Source organism: Lynx canadensis, chromosome A1 (assembly GCF_007474595.2).
Source record: "Lynx canadensis isolate LIC74 chromosome A1, mLynCan4.pri.v2, whole genome shotgun sequence".
NCBI lineage: Eukaryota > Metazoa > Chordata > Mammalia > Carnivora > Felidae > Lynx > Lynx canadensis.
In genome coordinates, this window is record NC_044303.2 from 104,644,308 (window position 1) to 104,658,645 (window position 14,338).

Genomic DNA, 14,338 nt, shown 5'->3' on the forward strand with positions numbered 1-14,338 from the left:
TCTTATTCAGAGTCAAAGAAACTATTCACTTGCAAATGAATTGGAATATGTAATTGGACCTGGCCCCTGAAAGTTTTGTGGCCTTTTCAAAGCAAAATGGAAAAAGGGAAAACTATGGCTGTTTTCTGACTCCCTTTTCCAACAACCTGAAAATATATTACAAATGAGTTCTTAGTTGTGGGTCACCATCCTTGCAAGACCTGTCTTTGGTTCCAAGGTTAGAAACTCTTCCTCTGCCTCCCGTTCTCACCGATCCCCAACTTGAGCTAGGTCTCAAAGTCTCATTTTGACCATATATTCTTTCAGCCACGTGGGGGAGGATGAGAAGAGGCTAAATATAGCCATGGAAAAAACAACCAGCAGACTAGAAAGCACCTTTAGGCTTAACATCAACAGTGAGTATGTAGCATCAGCTTACAGTCTTGTGTGAACACGCATGAATTTTTTCTAAGAATATTTTTCAGAAGAGTGTGTTTTTTAGATACAATCTCTAAATTGCATTATGAATGATAAATGAGAAGGTTAACAAACTATACTTCATGGCTGTTTTACATATTTGCTGCCATGATTAGCTCTATCTTTGTGAGTATAGATTATGTCACTTTATTAGTCTTGCTGGAAAGGGAGAACTACTGTACTTTGGTGTTGGGAAAGTATCTTTGAGATGATGACGAAGATTGCAGGAAAGGCTTGGGTTTATTTTGGAATTTGCTTCATTTTAAAAGACTGTGACTAGGTCTTCATACCTGTCTAATAAGCATGCATGTAACATTTTTGTTTGCTGAGTGCCTTTTAGCCCCCATTAGTCTCCACAATACCCCTTGAGGGTGGGTCAGTATTACTGCCAACAGTTTACATTTGAGGAAGTTTAAGACACAAAGGGATTATGTGATTTGTACAAGGTCACCCAGCATTCAAGCCTAGCTAAGAAAAAATGACTGCAAAGCTCTTTCCAAATAAAAAGTGCCTTATAAATGTTAGGTAGTATTAATGGGCATGATCCCAGGATGAGTAAAATACTCTCTAGGAGTCAAGTGCTCATACATGCTTTATATGATTAATTCTTTTAACCTCAGGGCAACTTTTGATATAGGAATTCTTGAAATTGGCTATGCATCGGAAGCATCTTTATAGCTTTTAGAACCTGGATCCCTACCCAAGCTTAGAATCATACTCTGGGAGGCGGGACCCAAATAATTTGTATCTTGTAAAGCTCCACAGGGGATTCTGATGGTCAGCCAGGGTGGAGAACCACTGTCCTAGACAGGCAATAATAATAAACTCAGACAAGCCAAGAGCAACAAGAAAACACCGTGGAGTCCATTTAGGAGAAAAAGTCTAGCATCTTCCAGGCTTCTGTTTACCTACTTTGCCACTATTATTAACAAAGGAACTGCTTCCATGAAAAAAATCAACTGTAGGATCCATGTGTGGAGTTCCAGGAAATAGCGCCAAGATTAAAGTTTATTTAAGAACCACCTGTGTTTGTTATAATTTACTGGGTAAATTTATGGGGATTCTCCTTGTGTTATTACTGCTTCCACTCTAATATTTTTATTTGGAGTACCTTGTATTATAATTGACAGTAAAAACCTCTGATATCTGCGCATTTATCCATCTTTCAAACATTTATTGAATACTTGGCATATGAGATTATGGAATGAAAATAATGTTCTTTGTCCATAGGAGTTTATCATCAAGTGATAAAACAGACCCAGGCCAAACAAACGAAAACCCTCTAGTACTAAGCCATACATACTAAATGACAATCAAAGTCTACATGAGGCATTATAATTGCTAAAATGTTGTAACAACCCAAATGTCATTAATTTAAAAAATAAATAAAACATAGTGTATCCATACGTCGGACTGTTAACAATAAAATGGAATGAAGTACTGATATGTGCTAAAACATGGATGAACTCTGGAAAAAATGTGTAAAATGAGAAAAGCCAGTCACAAAGAACCACGTATTGTAGGATTCCAGTTACATGAAGTTTTGTGAATAGGCAAATCTATAGAGATAGAAAGTAGATTAGGATTGCGTAGGGCCGGGGGGAGGACAAATGGGAAGGCACTCTTAATGGGTACAGGATTCCTTTTTGGGGTGATTAAAATGTTCTAAAATTGTGATGACTGCACAAGTCTATACTAAAAAACATCACATTGTACACTTTACATGGGTGGATTGTATGGTATGTGACTCATATCTCAATAAACCATATATACACATATCTATGGTGCTTTATGAGCTTGGAGGAGACAGTGATTGATTTGGGTTGGAAGAAAGGGTGGAAAATTTCCTGGAGGAAGCTGCAATTGAATTGAAACAGAAGGGTGATTTTGTAAGATGGAAGGCTCCAAGATACGAAATGATGGTTTTTTAATGCAAGGGTAATTTATCTGGAATCAGTAGGAATTAGGATACATGAATGATACACTATATAGAGGCTAGATGCAGGGCTTTTACTATGATGCTGAATTCTCTAGTTTGGTCTTCATTTCTGTGGGCATTGGAGAGCCATAATGGGTTTGTGAGTGATCCGATTTGGCCTGTGATTTGGAAGGATAATTGGAGGTGATGATAAGATGGATGGGAGATGGGGTGGGAGGCCAGTGAGCAGGGGAGACCGTTTAGGAGACTGGGCTTTTGCAGTACGTAGGTAAGAGACGATAAATCCTTGAACTATGGCGGCAATAGCAGTGAACGCTGAAACAAGGAGACCGATTATAGGAAATGCTTAAGAAGTCGAATCTTAAAACTTGGTGGTGTTGGGGAGTAGGTAAGAAGACACAAGATACATACAACACTATTTTATTTTATTTTATTTTATTTTATTTTATTTTATTTTATTTTATTTTATTTTATTTTTTATTTTATTTATTTTTTATTTTATTTTATTATTTTTTTAAGTTTACTTATTTACTTGGTGGCGGGGGGGGCGGGAGCAGGGAGAGAGGGAGAGATAGAATCTGAGGCAGGCTCCGTGCTGTCAGCAGAGGGGCTCAAACTCATGAATTGTGAGATCATGACCTGAGCCGAAACCAAGAGTCAGACACTTAACCAACCGAGCCACTGAGGCGCCCCTATTCTGTTCTGTTTTTTGAGAGAGAGAGTGTGTGCCCATAACCACACCTGTGCAAGCATGGGGGAAGGGCAGAGAGAGGGAGAGAGAGAATCTTCAGCAAGGTCCATACTCTCAGAACAGAGCTGGGATGCAGGGCTCAATGTCAAGACCGTGAGATCATGACCTGCACTGAAATCAAGAGCTGGACGTTTAACTGACTGAGCCACCAAAGCTTCCAGTATTTTAGACCACACCAGGGCCTGGGTACTCTTTTATTAAGTGACTTAGAATCATAATGCAAAAACTATTGTTGAAGTAACACCAAGCAGATAAATTGTAGCTCTTTAACAACTTGTCAACAAGGGTTTGATTACAGAGCCTCCTATTTCTTAACAAAGAAATATATATTGTGAATAAAAGGATGGATTGAAGAGAGAAATGCTAACCATTTTTTAAGCTCTTTGGAATCAGACCTTCCCTTGTTGGAAAGAAGCACTCCTTTATGGCCTGCTCTGAATGACTAAGTATTTGCCTCTTGCTCAGATAGCTTCCCTAGAAACCATTACTTTGGTGTGAGCAACTTAGATTTACTGCCAGGGCAACACCTCTCATCCAACGCCCACGCTGCCTCTTGGCTTGGTGCTCACCAGCAGGTGTTCATAAGCAGCATTTTGTTTTGCTTCTAATAAGAGCACAGTCTCAGAAAAGCATGGGCCGAATGTACCACACATTAGAACTTTCGCTTACAAGTGTTCTCAAAGGGGAGATCTGAAACTGTGGGAGTCTTTAGGATCAGGAATACAAAGACTGCCTTTTCCCTTAATCATGCCAGGCCACACCTGTGTTTTCCATAAGAAGGAGGGGCAGCCAGATCCTGGGCAAGGTCAAATAGAGACAGTCTTTCCCATTGCGTGGCAGTGCATTCCCTGAGAATCTGTCATGGCCTTCTCCATGGGCTCTGGAAGGTGTTGGCAATGACGTTGCCTGCTGCTAGCCGAGTTTGGGAATAGCATCCCTGACAAGTGCCGTATGTGAGTTTAACCAAGCAGGAAACACCATTTAGAACACCACTTGCTGAGATGTGGCTCTTTTCTGTGCCTGTCAGTGAACAATGACTACAACAAACCCTGTTCAATCACAGTTGTTAGCAGAGCTAATTACAGCCGTCTCGGGTGGGAGCAATCCCAACAGATGCCTCTAAGGGACTTCCGTCACAGGTTCAAACATTGGCTTTGCAGGTAAGCAATGGAAGCAGGCCCCTTGGGGGGCCTTTAAACAACAGTTCTCTGCAACTCTGAACGTGGATCCGTCTTCACTCTACAGTTGGCGAGGGATCGTTTCAAAAGAGAACCGCCACCAAAAACGAAGGAGGAAAGGGACGTTTAAAGCCAGTAGGGTAAATGTTTTAGATTAAATGAGAGCAGAACTGGGTATTATTCCTTGGGCCGTCTTTGAGTCACTGCATGATTTGATGGAGGTCACCTCCCCTTTCTGGGCCTCACTGTTCTCATCTCAGAAATAAAGATAATAATACTGGCTCTATTTATATCACAGATTGCTGAAAGAATAAAATAAAACAGTTTAAAAAAAATAAAAGTTGGGGAAAATAGAAAATGCCATACAACTCTAGGTAGTGTAACTGTTATTCCCCTTCTGTTCTACATTTTACTCACAAGTGATGAAAGGGCATAAGAAAAAAAAAATCTGTGCTATTGCAGAATCTTAGACTTTAGTTTCTTTCCTTTTTTTTTTTTTTTTACATTTATTTATTTTTGAGAGAGAGAAGGAGTGTGAGTGCAGGAGGGGCAGAGAGAGAGGAAGACAGATGATCTGAAGCAGGCTCTGCACTGTGAGCACAGAGCCCAATGTGGGGCTTGAACTTATGAACCATGAGATCATGGACTGAGCTGAAATCAAGAGTCGGCTGCTTAACCTATTGAGCCACCCAGACGCCCCTCAGACTTTAGTTTCTGATGCCTCTGAGTGGCACTATGGTTTGCTCATCTTCAGATTTGCCTCCCCCTCCCCAGTTCATTCTGGTGGAAACTCATCTTTAGTTTGAGGGGGTGGAGAAGACCCTGAGAATCTCAAGAGACCAAAACGCTGCACCCATCTAGTCTCATCTAAACTTCACTTGCTGCAGCCCGTCTTAAAGGCCTCCTCTCTCCATTTCCTGAGACACCTGATTTGGAAGGATGTCAGCCCTGAATGAGTCCCATAGTCAAACTGGGGCTCAGGAGGATACCTCCAGTACAGAACCGAAAATTTTTAAAGTGTGCTGAACCTGTCTTAATCTGGGTCTCTAACTATATTCTTGCTCCTGCTAAAAATCTCAGCATACTTCTAACCAAGCAAGGCATGTCTCCTTATCTGATGGTGCTGTCAGTGATAGAAAAGGATCATATTACGGACTTGGCAGAGAAGAAACAGATTTATTTCCAATGGTTGAAGATGTATCTTTTCCAGATAGGCAAAACCAGTCAGAACACTAAAAAATACCAATAGAAAGTGATCATGTTTTGTGAGCAGGAGAAACCATTCTTGACTTCACAACAATAAGGAACATTTATAAGGATCCCAAATCCATGGTTTAAAAAAAAAAAAAAATGACAACAGAGTGCCTGTGGGATTATCAGACTCTTGCTTGCCCCCTTAGGGTGAGGCGACATCTCCATTTAAATGAACTCCTTACATTCAGTGTTTCAGTTTCCTCCTTTCCCTTTTCTCCTCCCAATCATTATCTTTGTTTCAATGTTCAGCATAACGAAAAAGTCTAAGTAGGGAATTGCACATAATTGTAGGCTCTCTGCACCTTTGGCAAAGTGATGCTGCTTCTTCCATATTTGTAATTATCTGTTCTGCTCTTACTTACTCCTGGAAAATGTATGGAGAATGACAGCAGTATCCTTTATTTCTCTTGAAGGCATTCTTGGGTCTCACTTGGTGTATAGGTTATAGAACATATCAAGAAATGTAATAATTGCATTTTTATGTAATCACACATATACAAATAGAAAATACCATTTTATTTATTTAAATTTTTTTTAATGTTTGTTTATTTTTGAGGGAGAGAGAGACAGAGAGTGAGCAGGGGAGGGGCAGAGAGCAGGAGACACAGAATCCGAAATGGGTTCCAGGCTCTGAGCTGTCAGCACAGAGCCCAACGCGGGGCTCGAACTCACGAATCACGAGATCATGACCTGAGCCAAAGTTGGGCACTTAACACACTGAGCCACCCAGGCGTCTCTAGAAAATACCATTTTAAATGAATCGAGCAAAAGGGGGAAATAGATCATTATGTTTTAGCTATTATAGTTACTTGGTAAAGAGGTTTAAAGAAAAAGATAAAATCCTTTGGTAACTCACAGACTGTGATCACCCTGGACATGTTGCACCTGCCAGCTGGGAAGTTGTTTTAGGCTAGTAGGTGAGAACTCCATTGCTTCTTTTGCCCTTGCAACCTTTTCTTTATTAAGGGCTTAGAGAAATGTGACATTGCTAAAAACTCTAACTTGAAAATGCTTCACAGAGCAGGATCCTTGCCAAATTTAAGAATCTTGCTAGTTTGCAAGATGAGAGCTGTCATGCAGAACAAAAGGCTGATACTAGAAGTCAGCAATCACAATGGGAATAAATCCCACAATCTGATTTCTGAATGTCTTAATCTCCTTCAACCTTAAAAGAGTGATGCTGGCCTTACTTTGGGATAACTTTACAAAGAGAACATAGGGGGAGGTGGAGTTAACTCCTGAAACTTAGCTCCTCTGGCAGTTCCTTCCCAACTTCTAACAGCTCTTTTTTACCAGGTCATGAATAGATGCCCGTTTTCCCTTCTTAGCATTACATTCCTAACAAAAAAACATATGACACTGCCTCACTTGCCTGGCCAAGGAATAAGGGAGTTTCTCAGCTGGCTCAGGTCACGATATCACGGTTTGTGGGATTGTACCCCATATTGGGCTCTCTGCAGACGACAGTGAGGAGCCTGCTTGGGATTCTCTCTCTCCCTGTATCTTTGCACCCCCCCCCCAATAAATAAATAAACTTAAAAAAAAAAGACGACTTGGGATCATTGCTGGGGGTCTTCTGTGCAATACAGTGCTGCAGTAAAGCCTATCAGGGTTTCCCAGCGGAGTTGGATTGTGTGGTTGAATTGTGAGTAGCACAATGAGGCCATAGCCTGAAGTTTCCTTTAACTTGTATCCTCTCTCTTTCTTAGTGTTTCCAAATTATTAAGAAAAGCTTCAATTAATATTAGCCCTACCTTATTTCTAAGGGTGAAAGCTTTCCATCAGGAATAGTTCAAATATAACATTTTGGCATGAAGAAAGGATGCCTTTGCCACTCAGTGTGGGCCTTTGGCTGGATTCTTCCTGTTGTGTCCAATCTTTTGGCTGGTGCTGCTCCTATGAGCTTTTCTTCTCCATGTTTTGTGTGATTTTAATGTTTCTCCCTTCTCCTGAAGCTTTATTCCTTCTATCCTTCATAACTCCAAAGGACTTTGGCTTTGGTGGTCATTCTTTTTGAACGTGAGAGGGGAGGTAAAATGCTGAACATCAGCGTCTAAATGAAAGACCAGCTAGATGAGACCATTGTCTGTTGGCTGTGCCTCACTGTTCATGGATTCCTGTTTAATAGAGAGATAGAAGATCTGTGCCCGGTGCAGGACTCTAGGTCCCAGTGTCAAAATATTTTGGTCTCTGTGGTGAACAAGAGCCCTGGGTCTGGTATGTGCGTCTGTGGATGGGGATGGGTTGCCATGGTCTACTCTCCAGTATCAGAGTCACTCTCGAAGCCCCTGAACTACTGCCTAAATGCTTAGCTCTTCTAAGATAAGCTAAAAGTTATGGTACTTTCACAAATGGCTTGCCATTTTCGAGTATTGAGCTAATCGGTTAATCAACTCTTCTGATGCTTTTTGTTCTCTTAATTGTCCTCTTTAAGCAAAATATGTTTGAAAACTTCCTGAAAGAGACACTCTACAGCCTTTTCTGCACCTTCCACTTCCCATCCTACTGCAAATTTCTTTCAGGCTATATCTTCTTCCTTTTCCCTACCAAAATTTCTCTTAATAAGATTGAGTCATCATTTGTATTAGTTTCTTATTGCTGCTGCAACAAATTACCATAAACTTGGTGGTGTAGAACAATAAAAGTTTATTCTTTTATAGTTCCATAGGGCAGAAGAAGCCCTAAATCACTTTCACCGGGCTGAAGTCAAGATGTTGGCAACACATGTTCCTTCTGAAGGCGCTAGGGGAGAATCTGTTTGTCTTTTCTAGCTTCTGGAGGCCACTTGCGTTCCTTGGCTCATGACCCTTTCTTGTATCATCCCAGCCTCTTGCTTCTGTTGTCATATCTCATACTTCATCTTCTGTACTAGCTCTGTCTCCCTCTTGCAGGGACACTCGTGGTTAGATTTAGGACCCACCTGCATAATCCAGGGTAGCTTCCCTATCTTAAGATCCTTAACTTAATGGCATCTGCAAAGACCCTTTGTATATAAGGTAACATTCATAGGTTCTAGGGAATTAGGGCCTGGATACCTTTGGGGGGGCATTATTCAGCCTAACACAGCACTGATATACTAATTTTCAAGTCCAGTGTCGTCTTCTTTTAATTCCTCATCCTAGCTCTTTTGACATTAGATACTGTCACCTAGTCTGGGGAAAATTCCCTTTTCTGACTGTCAAGAAATGGCTCTTCTCCATTGATGTGATAACTTTGTTGCTTATCTCTCCCTTTAGAATGCAAGCCTCTGAGTAGGACCCTTGGCTGTCCATCTGCTGCCCTGTCCTCACTGCATAGAATAGCGCGTGGTATTATCATATAATCAAAGGCAGCAAAGAATACAAATTAGATGACCTTTCCCCACGCCTCTTATTCTCTTTTTCTTCTCTTGGTTTTTCCTCTGTCCATATGGTCAAGTTTGGTATTTCCCTGGGCTTAGTCCTAGCTCACTTTTCTCTGCCCGTGTTTGATGGATGCAGTTCCGGCCATATTATGGGGACTCTCGGATCTGCACCTCCAGCCCAAACCTCTGATTTGAACTTCCAACTTTAATCTTTACTGGATATCCCACAGGCATGGCAAATTCACCTTGTCCCACCTTTCCCATCCACCAAGCACAACCAAAAACTAACCTCCCTTCCTTTTATGCTCTCTGTCTCAAAGAAAAGTAAGTGCTAGGATTTACCCAGTAGCCACAGCAAGAAGGCTGGCGGTCATCTCAGACTTCATGCTGTCTTCTACTCTCTCTCCCCCACACCTCTCCAGTCAGTCATGAAGATTTGTCAACCTCTCTCTGAAATGCGTCTTGATACCTCTTTCTGTCTAACTCCCGTTGCCCTGGTTCAAGTCCTCATTATTCCCATGAGTAGGACATAAATCAACTTAGAAACTGTTCCTCTTGACTTCTCTTGAATATGATGGAGTGACATGCTCTCAAACCTGCTGCGTGATCGATCATTACCAGTCATCCTTTCAGTCTCTGCTGAGTGGGCAGTGACTGATTTGCTCACCACCTCACCTTGGCTCCCCGAGCTGACTGGATCAAGGCTAGGCACGTGATCCAAGGGTGGCTTCGGCGATAGTCCCAGCCAGCCGACACGACTTGGGTGGCTGCTAGTAATTAACAAGCTGAGTAAAATCCCTCTTTTGGGATTTCAGAATAACGAAGCTGGAGACTCAGACCCCTGTATTGCTGAACACAAGGATCAGCAGAAATGATGGGCACGGGCAAGCTGCAGTGATGAGAAAGCAGATACTGTGAGTAAGGAGGGGAGCTGGTGAGTCAGGAGGGGAAAGAAAGAGGCTGAGGCACCGTGTCAACGGTGCTGCCTCCATTTCTGTGGCTCTCCAAGACTATTTCCTGCAGCCCGGCCCCACTGTGATTCTTGTTGTCAGATTTCCATGAGTTGCTGCATTATTATCAACAAACAGAACAACCCTAGTCTGAGTGAGCCCCTGCTTCCTGCAATAAATTGGCCAAAAGGATGTTTTCCAGTAAGCCCTTTTAATGTTGTATGAGACATCTGGAGAAAGCAACACTGTAACCAAGAGCAGCAATTGTTTATTCCACTCCTTTTTATTTCATTTTATTGTTTAAATGTTTGTTTATTTTGAGAGAGAAAGTGAGAGAGAAAGTGAGAGAGAGAGAGAGAGAGAGAGAGAGAGGCAGAGAGAGAATCCCAAGCAGGCTCCATGCTGTCAGTACAGAGCCCAGTGCAGCGCTTGAACTCACAAACCGTGGGATCATGACTTAAGCTGAAGTTAGATGCCTAACTGACTGAGCCACCCAGGTGCCCCCCACTCCTTTTTAAATTTTTTTTTTTCAACGTTTTTTTATTTATTTTTGGGACAGAGAGAGACAGAGCATGAACGGGGGAGGGGCAGAGAGAGAGGGAGATACAGAATCGGAAACAGGCTCCAGGCTCTGAGCCATCAGCCCAGAGCCTGACGCGGGGCTCGAACTCACGGACCGCGAGATCGTGACCTGGCTGAAGTCGGACGCTTAACCGACTGCGCCACCCAGGCGCCCCCCTTTTTAAAGCATTAGCTTAGGAAAAAAAAAAAAGTTTATATTGGTATTTACTTTGGAAGTGGGAGAATATTATGATGAGCTTCTTGAGTCAAAATTAGTCTTTATGTAAAAACAAATTGATGCCTGCAAACATAATTTCAGAAAGGAAAAGTATGAAAACAACTACAGTAATTACTGAACATTGTCTAATACTTATCAACAGGGGGATAATCAAACTACCTATTAGATGCTGTGTTTCTAGATATCTACCTTTCTATTTTTCAGCTAGTGGAACAGAGGGTTTACTAAAGCCCTCCAGGATTCTTAGTCACATGACCACATTCCTGTCTCAAATGTGAATTAATAAGTAGATTGACAGAATATCTATAGGTAAAAAAACAACATTAGGCACACATAATCAATACTCTGAATGTGGAATACAATCAGAAAGCATCTTTATTTATGTCTCCCGCTATCCTTATAAAATGTATTCAGTGGTGGGATTTCTTACTCTGTTCAGGATAAAAAATAAAAACTGTAGTAAGTGTCAGGATTCTTCCGAGTATTCTCAGCCAGCAGAAAGTCCTGTGGTCACTTTATTTTTATTTTTATTGTTTTAAATATTTACTTATTTTTGGGAGAGCGCGAGTTGGGGAGGAGCAGAGAGAAAGGGACAGAAGATGCGAAGAGGGCTCCCTGCTGACAGGCTGACAGCCTTGAGTCCAGTGTAGGGCTCGAACTCTCGAACTCACGAACTCACGAGTTCACGACCTGAGCTGAAGTCCGACACTCAACTGCTCAACCAGCTGAGCCACCCAGGTGCCCCACCGTGTCCACTTTAAACTGTGATTAATGTGTCTGTTGCTATGTCAAAAATCAAAAGTTAGAACTTGCTTTAAAGTTGTCTTACCTGCAGGGTAGTGTGAAGCCATGTGCCGGTGGGAAGCTGTGGAAGGGGAAGGCCTTTCTTTCCTTGCTCCTGGAAGCTCTGGTTCTTGTAGAACTGGGATGGGGAAAGGCAGAAAACGTGGTCAGGGGCAGGAGTGTTGTCACTGAGTGGTGAAGTTGTGAGCTGGCTTCCAGCCTCCCAGGCCTGGCAGACATTTACAGTAGACGTTTCACAGGGGCCTTTGCGGGGTTTTGGGAGATGTTTCACCTGCAGTTCCCTTGATTTCGGCAAATGCACTCTCCATCTCAATAGCTGCTTGCTTCCTCAGCCCCAAGGAGCCTAGGATTCCATCCCTGCTTCTCTCCTGAGGCTCCCCCAGCCTGCCCTCTCTCACATTGGGCCCACATCTGATCTATTCTTCTGGGGAAGCTCAGAGCGATGGCAGGTCTACACTCCGCAGTCGGAGCGGCTTGCTAGTTCGTCTCTCAGGTGACTTGCCAGCAGGGCAAGACCGCTGCGTTCTTTCTCCCTACTACCTTGGGACACACATCAGGCTTTCTGATGAGTCCCCCGCACGTCCCTTTCTCTTGACATTAGGTGACCGCAACCTTTTACTTTAGTGAGAAGTGAAAGAACACTTTACTTAAAAAAGAAAAACAAAAATCCTCCAGATATCCTGTCTTGTCAGTCTCCAGCATGTTTATGTGATGCAGTAACTCCTTTGGAATGTAACATCTACTGTTTTCATGGTGCGTCAGCCAACACTTTAACACCCTGAAAGTATACGGGTTTTTATTTGTTTGAAATTCTTTTTTTTTTTTATTAATGTTTTTTATTTATTTTGACAGAGAGGTAGAGAGAGAATCCCAAGCAGGCTCCTTGCTGTCAGCAAAAAGCCAGATGTAGGGCTTGATCTCACCAACTGTGAGATCATGACCTGATCTGAAATCAAGAGTCAGATGCTTAACCAATTGAGCCAGCCACCCAGGCGCCCCTACTTGTTTGAAAATCTAATGTCAGAAATGTGTTGTTTGGATGAAGCCTCTGCACTTCCTGTACACCTATAACCACATGCTTATACTTAGGCAGGAAGTGCTCCGAAAGAACAAACTCCCAGGGTCCCTGGCCAGGCCATGGATTCTCTTTTAGCTCAGCAGACTCTAAACTCTCGGAACTTCTCTCACTGGTGACCCAGGAGAAGAATCAGCAACCCTAGGACACAGAGGACACATAGCTCTCAGGATGTCTGCAGCCACACAAATGGACCGTCTTACCTATGGCCCCCTTCCTCATTGGCCTTGAAGATGTGAATGTCCCACAGGGTTGCTGGAGAGTACTGCTGAGCTTAGCATGCTTGAGGACTATAAGGACCAAGGAGGATGGGATAGAGAGGCCAGATACCCCTGAAGGATCCTGAACCCGAAGGGCTTACTGTGGATGAGGGCAAGAAGTAAAGGAGGACATGGTTACAAGGGGGAAAAACCACATTACCTGAGGTCCCTCGCAGTGTAGACCCCAAATCTATTTGGCTGCATGTTCTTTACTCCAGCCACACAAAACCACCTGCAACTTTCTAAACATGCCATGCCCTTGCATATTCTTATTTTCCACATGCTGTTCCTTCAAATGGAACATGCTCCTTATTCCCAGCCCCACTCTATTGCTCCTATTCAACCATCAAATCCTAGTCTAATTTTCTGTGAAGATTTCTTGCTACATTACCCATCTGGCTGCCTTGCCATTTTATACATGTCTCAGTTCTAGCCATCACTGCTTTATTAACTTGCCTCTCCCTGCTCCCCAGGAGACAGTGATGGTCTAAGACATAGACTCATTCATTATTGTGCTCCCACCACCTGCCATCGTGCTTCAGTGTTGTAGGGACTTCTCTTAGATCTCTATAGCTGTGCAACAATTGACCATGAACTTAGTAGCTTGAAACAACACACGTTTATCTCAGATTCTTTTTTTTTCTTAAGTTTATTTATTTTTGAGAGAGATTGAGAGAAAGTGGGGGACGGGCAGAGAGAGAGAGAGAGAGAGAGAGAGAGAGAGAGAATCCTAGGCAGGCTCTTCACTTTTTGGTGCAGAGCCCAATGCAGGGCTGGAACTCATGATCAATGAGATCATGACCTAAGGGGAAATGGGACACTTAACTGCCTGAGCCACCCAGGCACCCATATTATCTCAGTTTCTGCAGGTCAGAAGTATGTGCATGTTGTGGCTGAATTCTCTCATCACAGCCTCAGCTGAAATCAAGGTGTTATGCAAGGCTCCGGTTCTCATGTGGAGCTCAGGATCCTCTTCTAGGCTCACTGATTGTTGACAGAATTCATTTCTCGAAGCTGTAGGACTGATGTCCCCATTTTCCTGCCAGCTGTTGACCAATAACTGCTCTCGGCTCCTAGCAGCCACCCACAGTTTCTTGCTATGTGGCCCCACTAGGCAGTTCACAACACTGATGCTTAGGCCAGCTGGAGCACATCTCGGATTTCTTTTTTTTTTAATTTTTTTTTTCAACATTTTATTTATTTTTGGGACAGAGAGAGCATGAACGGGGGAGGGGCAGAGAGAGAGGGAGACACAGAATCGGAAACAGGCTCCAGGCTCTGAGCCATCAGCCCAGAGCCCGACGCGGGGCTCGAACTCACGGACCGCAAGATCGTGACCTGGCTGAAGTCGGACGCTTAACCGACTGCGCCACCCAGGCGCCCCACATCTCGGATTTCTTCTGCAACCAGCCAGAGGGAACTCTGCTTTAAGAGGGCTCACCTGATGAGATCATGCCCAACCAGGATGATCTTCGTTTTGCCATATGATGTAACATAAACACAGCAGTGATATTTCATCATATTCAGTG